This window comes from Cinclus cinclus, chromosome Z (genome assembly GCF_963662255.1).
Source record: "Cinclus cinclus chromosome Z, bCinCin1.1, whole genome shotgun sequence".
In the NCBI taxonomy this organism is placed as follows: domain Eukaryota; kingdom Metazoa; phylum Chordata; class Aves; order Passeriformes; family Cinclidae; genus Cinclus; species Cinclus cinclus.
In genome coordinates, this window is record NC_085084.1 from 44934144 (window position 1) to 44948644 (window position 14501).

The window sequence follows — 14501 nt, forward strand, 5'->3', positions numbered from 1 at the left end:
TGTAATGAAAGGTTTTAGTGGCAGAAACCACCTTCATAAAGGTCTGGATATGACGTTAAGACAACAGACTGGTGTAATATCATATGGACTTGGACTGCTGCAGGACATTAGCTTAGGCTGTAGGATTTAGATCAATTCTTAAACTTAAAAATTTAGTAATACTTGGAAAGAATATATAACATTAATTAAAAAACAGTGATAAAGGCACTTCTAGTACTATATATTTGAATAACTCAAGCACGTGAGGTACTGCTAGGTAAAAATTTTGAATAAAAAATTGTCTTCTGTGTTATTAACATAGGAAATCTTAAATTCTGTAAAAACTGTCTCAATGCCAGTTTCAAAGTATGTCAGTGTCACTAAGGTGAGATGACTGGATTGAGCTTTATTTAGAAGGATGTCTGAGAAATAGGTACTTCATCTAGTCCTGTTTTGTCTACAACATATGCTGGAATAATAATTGCATGATATTAATAATAGAATTACTTGGATGAAGAGATAGACTGCCTCCTCAGCAAGTTTTCTGATGATACAAAAGTGGGATTAGGACCTGTATAGGCTGGGAGCTGATCTGCTGGAAAGCATCTCTGTGGAGAAGGACCTGGGACAGCAAACTGCTCATGAGCCACCAGTGTGGCCTTCAACACCACCAAAGCCAGTGGGATGCATTAGGAAGAGGATTGCCAGCAGGTCGTGGTAGGTGATCTTTTTACTCAGCCCTGGTGAGGCACATCTGAAGTGCTGTGTCCAGTTCTGGGCTCCCCAAGGCAAGAGAGACATGGAGCTTCTGGAACAAGTCCAGCAGAGAGCTATTAAACTGATTAGGAAATTGGAACGTCTCTATTATGAGGTATCCTGGTTCTGGCCAGGACAGAATTATTTTTTTTTTTTGGCCAGGAGGGGACACGGCCATGACCCAGACGTTATTCTGTAGCATCTCACATCATCTTTTGGGCATGGAGGAAGGTCTCTCTTCCATGTCAGGTAGCCTGGCAGAGGGAGTTTTTGGGTGTTGTCAAGGGTTTCCACAGAGGGTGAGGAATTGCATGTGAACACTTCTCTTTTCTTGTACACTTTATCATTACTATTGTTACTGTTCATTGTTTTATTTTGTTTCTGTTTCCAGAGAAGGTTGGAAACAAATTTGATCTAATAATTTGTTGGTTTAGATCCAGTCACTGGTCAAAATTTCACTTTGTGATTGTGGTACCTAATCCTGTATATATTCTTATATATGCACTGTGTGCTCCTCAAAATGTTCAATTTCAGAGCAGGGAGAGAGATCACAATTTTTTTTTTGCTGTACTGTGTGATACTAGCTTGTGACATGAAAGCATCAAGAGCAATGAAGATAATTTGGAATGTGTATTCGGTGTTGCTCTTCTATCCTTACCTTGGTTGTTACCTTTGGGAATCCATTAATAATTGTACCCACTGGAAAGAACATGGGAGCATGAATTTCTGCAGCCTTTCACCCCCCTTTTCTTCCTTCAAGCCTGTTACAATAGGTTTTGAGAATTTTGAATTTTCCTTTGTTGTAAAGGAAAACATGTTCTTCTTGCTATGTCTGCAGGGTTTTCTAAGTGTAGTTCACACCCATGTTTGTGTCAACAAAAGAGTGACAAAAGAGATCTTTAGGAATACCTTTCAAACATCTGCCCTGGAGATGAGTGGCATGAAGGGTGGAAGAAAATGGGCCAGCTTTTGGGCTATTGTGCTTCAGTGGTTCAGAAGGTCACCCCTGAAAAACTACAGGACCCTGATTAAGTGGCAGAATATCCAGAAGATAAATTCTGTGATATCTCCAGAGAGGTGTTAAGTTATGCAACATGCTGGGCCTGGCTCCTAATTAGCAGACATGCTTGTTACTACAGTACTCTCAGGGAAGAGAGGAAAGCAGAGCAACAGGCATCAAGGCCACTCAAACTGCAGCTGAACCAGAAGGACAACCTATGCCAGTAGCAGCTGCCCCTATGCAAAAATAAAATTCAAGAAAAATTCAGTTAGCTAAGTGAGGCATGAAGAAAAAGCAGGGCTCTCAGAACAGGAGGAAGTGGCAGGGCAAGTGGTAATCACCTGATCTCTATTCTTGGATAAGCTCAATGACACATAAATAAATTTCAGCTGGCAGTTGAATGCGCCCCATGTGGCCTGGCCACCCTGATGCTGGGATATCATGGCCCATGCTATGAAACTAGATGGTAGTAAAGCCAAGTAACTGGGATCCCTGTTTTGGTATGTAGGCATTGACAAGGGGGTTGGGAAAAGGACGTAAACTCTCAGCCTTTGGAGGTGACTCCTGTCAAGCTTGACAGAAAGACAGTCTCTCAAGGATGATCTAATACACCCAAGCCATTAGAGCACAGTGAAGAAAAGTACCCAGTACCTGTGAGAAATATTTGTGATGGAGGTAAGCTATAAGGATTTGAATAAGAAGCTGTAGATCTCTGTAGGTCCAGCTGATGACCAGTGTACACAGTCCATGTGGCAGAAGTTTGTACAGTATGCCATTTTTGTAGACCATGCCATTAGCACTGATATCAGTGAAGGAAGGAGACAAACAATGCTTCACGTGACTACCTGACTCTGGAAATGTGAAGATCATCTTTTTTCCTTGCTACCAAAATGTACCTTCTCTGTGGAAAGACTGTCCAAGACTGCAGACAGGCTCAAAAGACTCAAGCAAATTAGAAAGAAAATGTCCCATGCCCTGACAGCATGGACCAGAGTCACTACTATTGGGAGCAAGCACCCTATGCTTGTCAGAGAGAGAGGCCCCATGTCATGAGGTAACCTGGGGTTTGACCCACAGAGAGGACATGAGGATATGGGATGGAAAACCCACCTCTGCACTAACAGCACGGGTACATGAGCTGAAAGGAAGAACAGGTACCACAGGAAATTCTTCAAGGATAAGTGCCACTCCAGTTTCCAATGGGAAAATCCTCCCTCAGACAGAATAGAAGGGCTGGTGTTACTTCTGGTCCTTTTGAAGGGACCCCAGTTTATATTTACAAGAAGTGAGCAATGAATGCCATGAGCAGAACTAGAGGGGCCCTGACTCCAGACAGGTAGAGGAAAGGGACAGTCAGGTTCTGGACTGTGTGGATCTCATGCCCTGGCATATCAGATATGCAAGGGCATAAAGCTTTAGTTGACACCAGAGCACAATGTCTCCTGCTGCCATCAAGACATGTAGGGGTAGAATTAATCTCTATTTATGGGGTAACAAGGGAATCCCAACAGCTGACTGCAGGGGAAGCTGGAGTGAGCCTGGCTGGGAATGAACAGGAAAGACACCCCACTGTGACTGGCCCAGAAGTCACATGGATCCTTGGCATAGATTACATCAGGAGAGGGTATCTAAGGACCCAAAAGCCTGGTCTCTGAGAGGACCCTTCTGCTGTGAGGCTGCTGAGGATCAAAGAACAACAGGTACTGATCCATACCTCATCACTTCACCGTTGTCAAAACTGCAGCAGCTGGGACTCTGTGGTCCCTATCCATGAGATGATTTGTGAGCTGGAGACCCAGGGAGTGGTCAGCAAGCCTCACTCTCCCTTTAACAGCCCTACATGGCCAGTGTGTAAGTCCAGTGGAGAATGGAAACTGACAGTGGGCTGAATGAAGTTTGCTTTCACCTGGAGGGGCATGGAATACACCTGGAACTGACTGTCCTGGAGCTGGAAACACAGCTCCACTATTTGCCATGGATTCATCCAGACTACATTAGAAGAGGGTGAGGCTCAGAAAACTTGCAGTAGAGTCATGACATCGTGCTATGTGGAAACACAGCAGAGGAAGGTTTTGAGAAGGAAGACAATTAAAATACTCCTGAAGGCTGGTTTTGCCATTAAAAAAAGTAAGGTGAAGAGGTCTCCCCAGTAAATGCAGTTTTTAGGATTGAACTGGTGTCATAATAATGTCCTAGGAATAGTAATCCCCAATTTAATGTTCCTGCTGATACTCTCCAAACCATACTTCTGCTTGCTTGTTCCCCTCCGCCTTCCCTCTCCACCCTGCAGTGTGCTGGAGAGAATTGGAGGCACAAAAAGTAAAAATCACAGTTGAGATAAGAACAATTTACAACAAGCAGCAATGAGATAAGGGAATAAACAATAACAGCAACAACACTAACAACAGAGTGTACAAAAAAAGAAATGTTATAGTTCACCAAAGGAAGCCCTCAAAATAGACTACATGCAAGTAGTGTTCTGACATACCCCTTCTGACATACCCCCACCACTCCCTCTCACATGGAAGCGAAGTTACCCCACCTCTTGGTCCACCACACTTACTTGATGGGAAGGAAGCCCTTCTCCCAAGAAGAGATCCCCTTCCCCTGTACCCAGTAATGACATGAGATGGTACAGAATAACCTGAATGGCCTAGCCTGCTTCTGGATACTACAAAATTAACCCTATACTGCAGGGAACCAGGACAGATGGCAATATGAACATCATCAGATTCCAGTAGATGTGGTCAAAGTAGCATCTATTTCTCCCACAATGAGAAAAAAGGAAATGCAGGCTTTCATAGGTGTTGCGGGATTTTGGAGGATGCATATTCCAGATTACAGTCACATTGTAAACCTTCTCATGTTACCTAGAAAAAGAATGATTTTAAGTGAGGTCCTGAACAATAAGCTTTTGAGCAAGTTAAAGGGAGGTGGGGGGTAAATGGGGGCAGTAGCCACTACAGGACAAGATATAAAAAATGTGCTCTACACTGCAGTTGGAGAGAATTGTCCTTTCTGGAGACTCTGGCAAAAAGTATGCAGGGAGATTCAAGGATGACTCCTGGGGCTCTGGAGTTGTTGATACAAAAGATATGAGGCCTGTTACACCCCAAATGAAAAAGAAATAATTGCTGCTTATGAGGGGTTAGAACTGCTTCAGAAGTAATTGGCATTGAAGCACAGCTCCCACTGGCAGCCTGAGTGACAGTGCTGAGCTGGGTGTTCAACGTCCCTTCCACACATCATGACACTGATGTGATGTGAAGCAAGTGGGTTGTGCTCTTCACATGGTGAGCTCAAATAGAGCACCCCAGTCTCCCAGGGATCTTGGAAGACAGCACTAACTGGCCTGATGGCAAAAATTTGGGATCATCATCATCAGAGGAGGAGGAGGAGGGGAAGATGACACATACTGAGGAGACCCCAGAATATAATCAGCTACCTGAAAATGAACAGCAATATATGTTCTGAACTGATAGTTCTTGCCATACTGTAGGGATACATAAAAAATGGATGCCCTATGCGATGAGTTGCAAAAGCTATTGAGGGACAAGATGGATCAAGTCAGAGCTGAAAGCCTGGCTTTAGATATTGCTGAAAGAGAAATGACCAGCACTCTACCTCTATGCTGACTTGTGGTTGATGGCAAATGCTCTGTGGAGGTGGCTGGAATGATGGAAAAAGACCAGTTGGGAGAACAGAGACAAACCCACCTGAGCTGCTGAACTGTGGCAGGATGTCGCTGCCTGGGTGGAGAAGTTGGCTGTAGAAGTTCATCGTGAGGTGCAAATGTGCCCAAGAGTTGGGCTGCTGAAGAACACCAAAACAATGGATGGGTGGATCGAGCTGCCAGGATTAAAATGTCTCAGGAGGATCTGGACTGGCAACATAAGGGTGAATTATTTCTGACTTGGTGGGCCCATGATACCTCAGGTCATCAGGGAAGAAATGCAATCACCAGATGGGCTTGTGGTTAAGGGTGGGCTTACCCATGGACACTATCCCTCAGGTTATCCATAACTGTGAAACATGCTGGGATCAAGCAGACCAAGTAAAGCCTCTGTGGCATGGTGGATGATGGTCACAGAACCACTGAATATTCAGAACTGGAGGAGACCCATAAGGATCGCTGAGTCCAACTCTTAAATGAATGGTCCACATAGGGATCCAATCCTACAACCTTGGCATTGTTAGCACCATTCTCTAACAAACTGAGCTCAGCTCAAATCAAAATACAAATAAGGGAAAGTCTGATCGATTGGTTACCTCACACTCCTGGAGACCTACCAAGGCAAGAGCTCAGTTCTCACAGTGGTGGAAACAACCACAGGATGTCTGGATGCATACCCTGTGTCTCATGGAACACCATCTTGGGCCTTGAGAAGCATGTTTGACAAACATGGTATATGAAAGTAATTGATAAAAATTTGCTTTCAGCCCAGAGCATTGATTAGTTTTTCTGCTTGAACCTTTCCTTTAATAAAAAAACTGCAAATGCTGACTGTTCAAAGTATGCCTACAAAGTGATTCAGGGTGTGGAAAGTAAGGCTAACAGGATAAGATTAAAGGATTTGTTTTGTTAAAGAATTATTGAACTAATTTTATCACCATTGGTATAAACTTTCACTTGAAATAATACAACTGATAGTGAAGAAAGGAGATTATTTCCTTCGTATGGAGACAAGACAACAAGATCCAAAGGTTTACAGCTGAAGGTAAATATTAAATCCTGTCTTGAAAATCTTAGATCTGGAAAAAGTATGTTATTCTCTAGCAGTAAAGATATTTAAATTAATAAATGGAATTTACGACTGTAAAATACTGTTCAATAGTGTGTGTGTAGGTAGGAATTACTGGGACAATTTTTACAGTCTGTCAGAGGAGTCAATTTGGTATTGACCCTTTTAATCCTGAAATTACTAAGTGCATACACTTTTTACCTCTTTTCCTGTAGTGTGATTCCAAGGATTTTATCTATACTGCCCTCATCATTCTTGGGCCACTTGAGTTTCATTGTTTGTCAGATACTTTCCAGCAGAACTAGCCCATGCCTTTAGAAGTGATTGTGAGGAGCCTGTTGCCAAAGTCATGGATCAAATGGGGAGGGATCTAATTTTTTCTTTTTTTTTTTTTTTTGGCACTGAATTTCATTGATGCTTCCCTGTGAAATCTTCCTTTTTTTTTTTTCCTCCTTTTTTTTGGTAGAGGGGAACTGCTCGTTTTATTTCTTAGAATGGGAAGTTTGATGCTTGAGTAAAGTGTAATGTAAGTGAAACCCTCTACCTTTGAGCAAACTTTGATGTAATTAAATCACAGTCAAACCTTTCATTGAAACAAACAGTTCTTTCCCCCTTTTGCGTGAATTCTCTCTGCATCTGCTAATTTTGGAAAAAGAAAAAATATTTCTATATATTTCTGGTAACAATGTGTGTAATATCCTCTCTTGTGGTAGAGGGTTTAATTGATCTCAAGAAGCATTATGCTATTCTGGATGAAAATAATTAATTTGTAATAAAATCTTTGAAATATAAAAAAACCCCATGATGACATAGTACTAAGATGGTGAAAATTCAATCATCCAGCAAGAAAGTTAAAAAAATACTTCACGAGAATGAACATTTCATGGTGCTACAAAATCAGTTTTCATATATGGCATGATGACATGGGAAAAATGAATGCTGATGGTAAAATTTATGTGCTTTTAATCAAGATGAAGTATTTTAATTCTATATTTTAAGTATTTTTTTCAAATCCCTTATAATATATTAATCTGTTTTCATTCTCTCTAAAAAAACTTGTCATTTTTCTACCATGCATGCTTGAAAAACTTCCATTTCATGACATTATAAAGTGCATTAGTCTTTCATAGTTTTCCCAGGAAAAACCCCACTAGGCTTTCTGAATTAAATTATTTACCCATAAGACCATACTTACTAACATTTAATATATTACTATCTTTTTATGCTAAAAGCTTTTTTGCAACCTGTCATCCATGTTGCTAAGATCCCTACCAAAACTCAATGGAAATGGATGATATTTCAGTAATAGAAACATTAATTAAATATTATTTTGAGTTTATACAACCAAATAAGGCCTATAAGAACCAAAAAACTGCAATTCTATGATGTTTTGGAATCTGTTTATCGTATTTTTTCCATTCTGACTCTTTTTTGAGAAGAAGTAGGCCTTTAAGTCAAAAGACACAAAAGTCCCACCTAGTAGCAGCCCTTCTGCGTGGTTACTGTAGGATACATCCTGAAGAAGTCAATCAAAAAGTGTTACTGAAGCATATTTGCTGAATTAATAAATTTTGTCTTATTTCTTCAAAGGGAATAAGAAGATCCTAACTGGAAGTCACCCATTTCTCCCATCACCTCTCAGGTCTAATTTGTCCTAGTCTAATGTTTTATTGAATAATATGTTCTTTCACCACTGAATTCAAAAATAAAAAACATAATTGAAATCTAGAAAAAATAGAGTCTTTATCTAAACATCTTGGAAATTATTATAAGAAGTTTTCTGGTTTCAAATGGTAGTAGGAATTATGAGTTAAGTTTCAGTGACAGTACATGCCTTGAATTGAATAATTGTCTGAAGGTTTCTGGAAAAGACCAAGAGAACCAGGGGTGATTTAATTCAGTTGTTATTAATGTTTCTTTAATGTCCGGTAATAGTAGAGTTTCTGACTTATGGCTGGTTTCTGAGTACTAAGAACAAGGAAGTCCTTTATTTCACTTGCTTATGGATTTTCAGAACTCTGTGATTTTCATCCTCCCTTTCTCTAATATGTGAAACAAAAATATCATGTAATCAGATAAAAATGAAGAAGTAAATAGAACCAAATAAAAACCTTATGAAAGCATAATTTCCAGCTTTCATTTTGGGCATAATTTCCAATAACAACCATGCCAGCAATTGAAGTTACATTGCAAGGTGTGAATTTTTGCAAATATCTGTAGGGAAACATGTTTTTGTATCCTTTCCATTCCTGTATAATTAAATTCTGATCTGTATAACTGAAGTGTTTATCTCATTCCTTCTGGTTTGTCTTTTTAAGTTTGCCATGTTCATTCACAAAAAGTCTTTTACGTCCCCAGAGAATAACAAGGTTGTCTGTGAACACAGAGGAAATTTGGCGTTTTTCAGTCACTAGATGTTCTTTATTTCTTGTTGGCATGAAATAGCTGCAATTGTGAAAAAGGGATGGATCCTTGAAAGGAAATGCAGCATTTAATGTATTTTGTTAAGGTAAAAGTCACATGTCTGATGTGAATAAAAAAGGAACAATTGACTGCTAAGTGTCAGAATTCTGTGCTGAATTTGTGCTAACTGCTATCTAGAAAAGATAAAAAAAAATATCAGAGAGCTGGAAGACTTTGTTTGAAATTCAAGAAAATCATCAGCCCTGCAATGTAGGTATCTCCTTGATAAAGTCTACATTTGCAGGGAAACTATTTTAAAATCCTAAAACCTTCTTTTTTCATCTTGGGCAGTCAGTTCCCTCCCTTCTCTCTCCACTGCCTCCAAGAATTAAGTGAAATCTATGAATGAAGACTTGTGTTTAAATAAAAAATAAATTAAGAAAACCAGACTGAGCTAGTCATTAGTAAAATTTCAGCTTGAAAGGTTAACATCTCTTGAAGAAGTAAACAGCAGAAAACCTTAGCGAAGTAATGCATTATGAACTTATTTGGCCACTACATGCAGTTGAAATGTAATTGTGTGGAAATGCTTAATATGTTCCATAAACTGAACTGAAGAATGGAAAACCCTGATGGCTATCAAGAGGCATGAATGAAACAATGCAACTTTCCTAGTTAGCTGTATTTAGCTACTTCTTGCTACAAATAGCCAGCAGCAGACCTGAGATATAGAAGTTATTTTCTCTGAACAAGGTTAATTCATCCCTGTCCAGGAAGCAAATGCAAGCATAAGCATATAGCAGCAGCAGTAATGACAGGCCGGGTTCATCTTAAGTGGCATTGCATATTGTGTAGCTAGAAGGCCTGAAACTGTGAAGGTCTAATGGTCTGTAAATCTGTTGAATTCTACTTATTTCTCTTATTGATGAAGATTTTCCTGAGATTGGGACCAGCATAATGGTCAATGCCTCTCAGGAAAACAAGGAGAGGGGAAATCTCTTTTTATTTATGTCAAAGGAATCTCATTAAATTCAGTGCATCTTTTGAAACTAATTACAAAGCTGCACACTGACCAAAGACTAAATTACCACAATTAACATATTAAAAAATTCTATTAAGTAAAATTACATAGGTGCTCACTCCTGGGGAAAATAAAGTCTCTTTTTTTTAAAAGAGTAGACAGGCTAGAAAATATTTGGTCTTCACAGTGTTGGGAAAAGAAAATATACAAAGTGCACATGACAGAACCAAAGATTCAATAAATACCTGTTGGAGGGCAGGTTTCGTGACATCTTATTTTAGGGTTTAGCAAGCACTAGTCTTGTTGCTACAGTATTGACACGTCCTTTATGAGTCTCATTCCTTTTCATGAGGTTTTTCATCATGGATATTAATTTATTAAAACTTGATAGCAAAGTTGATCCTTCTTAGGGCTTACCTGCATGGGAAAGATGAACATTATTACACTTCTGAGAAATTCCCAGAGCTATTGCCTCTTCTATTCTGTTCCACTGTGACTGAATTTCTAGTTGTTTTTTAGCTATTCTGCTTGTCTAATGATTAGTAGTTTTCCCTGCTTGAGAGAAGATGGCAAAATTTTCTTTGATTTGTTTTTTCACTCTTGTTTTGTTTTCCTGTGGTTTACTGGAACTTTTTTTTTTTTTTTTTTAATCTTAAGGTACTGCTTTGCTCTTTAGGTAGTATTTCCTTTGAGTCCTTCATTAAACCAATGAATTTGATAGGTTTCTAGGGAAGTCAAACATAATATTTTTTTTTCCGTCTATGTTACTTCTATCCTGCCTTATGAAAGGTTTAATAGTTATCTAAGGATTTGGTAGTTCTTTTTGGTTGAGGAAGTTTGGCATAAATTGAATTTTAAGGGAAAAAAAAAGATGTATGTAACAATATGATCATTGAAAACAATTTCATTAAAAAGTTAAAGAAGTGAAATTGTGATATGTTAATTTGTGCATGCTTTTGGGTTGGGATGTTTGAGTTCAGATATGTCATGATTAGAGTCAGTGTGTCAATGTAATGCATGTACTTTTAGATAGTTATGAACAGAATATCATTTTTCACATCAACTTGTAGTAGCTAGGTGCTAAATGTTGACATTTGTTAATATATATTGACTTTAAAGTAGATTTGCACTCAAATTGAAAAGCATTAAAATCTGTTAGTCTATTGTGCACCAAGCTGATAATTCAGATAAAGAAACTGTTCCATTCAAAATAAAATCAGTGCCATATATTCTTTAAATTTTCAGAGTTTTATGCCTGCAAATGAAACCAGGTTTTTTCACTACATGGAAATTAATAAATACACATATTAAATAATAAATAAATCTCATATTTTCCCAGTATTCTGCTATTTTTATTACTATTTTTATTTCAGCAAGCAGCTGCTTTGGTAGAAGAAACAAAATTGATTTGATGAACCATAGTAAATGTAGTCATGATAGCTATTGCTATTGTAACTGTTATTATTATAGGATGATATCCTGTTTGAACTCCTTTGTTGTAGTTCATATGGCATGATCTATGTAATTTATAGTACCTGTATATTAAAAAATTCTTAGTTTACTCTGAGTATACATAATAGGATATTATTTGAAGCTGGAAGAGAAATGATAGTCATACTTTATTCATGCATCACTTAAAGAGTTTTATTCCTTTAAAATGCCTCAATTGCTTATGAACTTCATTAAATCCACACTGGAATTATTGAATATGGAAAGGCATGCCTTTATATAACTCGAATAAATTTTCTTGAATAACAGGTAATATGTATTTTTTAATACATTTTTTTCTTTCACAAAACCTTATTTTTACCGGATATTTGTGCATATTACAGAAACCTAGAGCTTCTTTATGCTTCTGGTATCCTTATGTATTGTTTAAAAAAATGTATTTGTCACAAAAAGTGTAGTAAATGCTATATGTATATATATATATATATATAATTTTAAACTAAAACTCCTTGTTTTAAATCTCATGTTAGGATAGACTACTTAAGTATTCCTTTACCCTAGAGAACCTGTGTAAAATATCACTAGAAAGCCCTACCTTGTCTTCAGCAGCAAGATGTGTTCTGTTGAACAGTGGAAGGCTGTCCAAGACAAATAGAGTCACTGGTAGCATGTGAAAAAGCACTGAATTCAAACAGTGTTTCCGTTGTGTAAATATCTTCCAATGTGAGTGAAAGCATAAAATACAATAAGAATTGTCATTCTGTAGAGACTATTTCATTTGTTTTCATTTACATAGAGAAGCAAGTTGATACTGACCATCTGGTTCTTGGCAATTTCTACAAAATGTTTTGATTTCATTCTGGAATTAATACTAAATTTTGAGTTAAATTGCACAGTGGAAGTTGCCACAAAAATATGTTTTAAGCTACATGTGCTAAGCAATAAAGGAGAAGTTCATATGAAGTAATTTTCCTGAAATAAAGCATAGTGGCTGTTGTAAAATAAATGTGTAATTATTCAGGGTATATATATTTGTGACACATTGCTTGTTTCTTATATTGTGCAAAGGCAAAACAACATATAATGGACTGCTGAATTTTAGGTAATACCTTTTGTTAATATTCAAAATCTTATGTGCCTTTCTGTTATAAATTGAGTTTGACATAAACTATTATATGATAAATGCTAAGTGCTCGTAGAATTCTTCTGGGAATATCTCAAAGCAATATGTTTGTTTCATAAAAACATGTGTGTTAGACCATCTGGGTAGAATAATTCAGTACCACTGATTCTTTTCCAACACGTACATTAAAAAGAAAAAAGGTGAAAAATTTATTTGGCAGAAGCTAACATTACAAAGCAAGATGTATCAACCATCCATCCAGCAGAAATGTACCTTTTTTAAAAAATTTTGAATTTAAATTTGTGAAGCCTAATACCCAGGGGTGATTTAAAAGTAGTGTGCCTGCTGTTGTTTATCTACTAGTGCTTCTGTGTATTAATGGCATGCTCTCATTCTGGATGATTCATTTCATAACGCATGCCCCCTTTCACCAGAACATTTAAAATATGAGGTATTTGAGAGAGATGAGACATCCTGCTGCAAGTAGTTCTGCAGTTTTCAGCACAGAGAAGGCATGGTTCTGTGGAGCAGGTCCAGATGAGAGCTGAAAAATGTTCAGAAGGGAGGAGCAGAACCTCTCTTATAAGGAAAAGCTGAGAGAGTTAGGATTGTTATGCCTGTAGAAGCCTCCATGGAGACCTTACTGTGGACTTTTCAATACTTAATAAGAAAGTCTTTAGCAATAGAACAAGGGGTAATAGTTTTCGACCAAAAGAGAGTAGATTTAAATGAGTTAAAAGGAGGAAATTTTTTCTTATGTGGGTGGTAAAACACTAGAGCTGTTTGGCTGGAGAGGCTGCAGATGCTGCACATTCATAAACATTGAAGATCAGGTTGGACGTGGCTCTGGGTGATCCGATCTAGTGCAGGTGTCACAGTTTATGGCAGGGGGTTGGACTAGATGACCTTTAGAGGTCCTTTCCAACTCAAACTGTTCCATGATTCTGTGGGTCCGTGATTGTATATAAATCAGATAGATTTGAGTAAAAATGCCTTTTTATTTTCTCCTGTTAATCTTGGTATCTAGACTTACAATGTAGGCTTTGGCAGTAGAGAAAGGATCAGTGACACTTGGTGTCCCCTTGCATTAGCAGTGTAAGTAGCTCTCTGTGTGAAACACAGCATCATCATATTCTTCTCTTTCTAATGCAATTTATGACTAATAAGTTCTTTCTATTTTCTGTGCTGCAAAGAAACCTTTCACTAATGAGATCCTTTTTTAAGACTTAACAGTGCAATGCATTTACTCATAAGACTTCAATTTTTTTCTTTTTTGTGCTTCCCAGTTGGACAATTTGTCCCAAGTAGAAGCTTCTTTCACCATTGTAAATGTAATCTGTGGATAATGAAGTGAAAAAATGAATTTGCAGTTAGATACTGAAGAGTAGTTATAAAAGTTTGCCCTTTTTATTGTGTGAACCTAGAACAGGAAATAAAGTTATGAAAGTAAGAATATTTTTTTTTAATGAATGAAATACTCTCAATTTGGTATAACATGGCATAAGTGACTTTATCAAGAGTAATTATTAAAACCTATTGTTTGTTGTGAATGGATATTATTTATGGGATTTGGGAGAGAACTTCTAACAGTCAAGGCCAATACTAGGTGTTTCCTTTAGAAAGAGCTTTCCTCTTAGAGCTAAGATAAACAACATTAAAACATATTTTTGAATATGATAAAAAAGTCCCCTTGGGGCATTCATATAAAAGTCTTGCTGATAATTAGAAATATATGTAATTGATTTTGATAGTGAAACCTGGTAGAAAAATGGAAGGGCTGGAAAAAGAAGAATTCGCCTATAACTTGTCAATTATTAGCTGCATCCAGAGAATGTGATTGTCCTGAAAAGAAACACTTCAATAAAACTAAAAGTTGAAATAATTTCCTCTTTCTCTAAACAGAGATCTGTTCTCTAAAGAGATGCCAGACCAGAAGTTAATTTTCTTTCAGCTAAACTAGATCAGATGTCAATTCTCAACTGATACATTTTAAATTTAAATGGAGAATGAACACGTATCCTATGTAGT

General features: G+C 37.6%; 1 protein-coding gene across 1 annotated transcript in view; it reads left to right on the forward strand.

The window, feature by feature from the left end:
• The window catches only part of CNTNAP4 (contactin associated protein family member 4), a 209787-nt gene that overhangs the window by 31879 nt on the left and 163407 nt on the right, over positions 1–14501 (forward strand). The window lies entirely within an intron of this gene.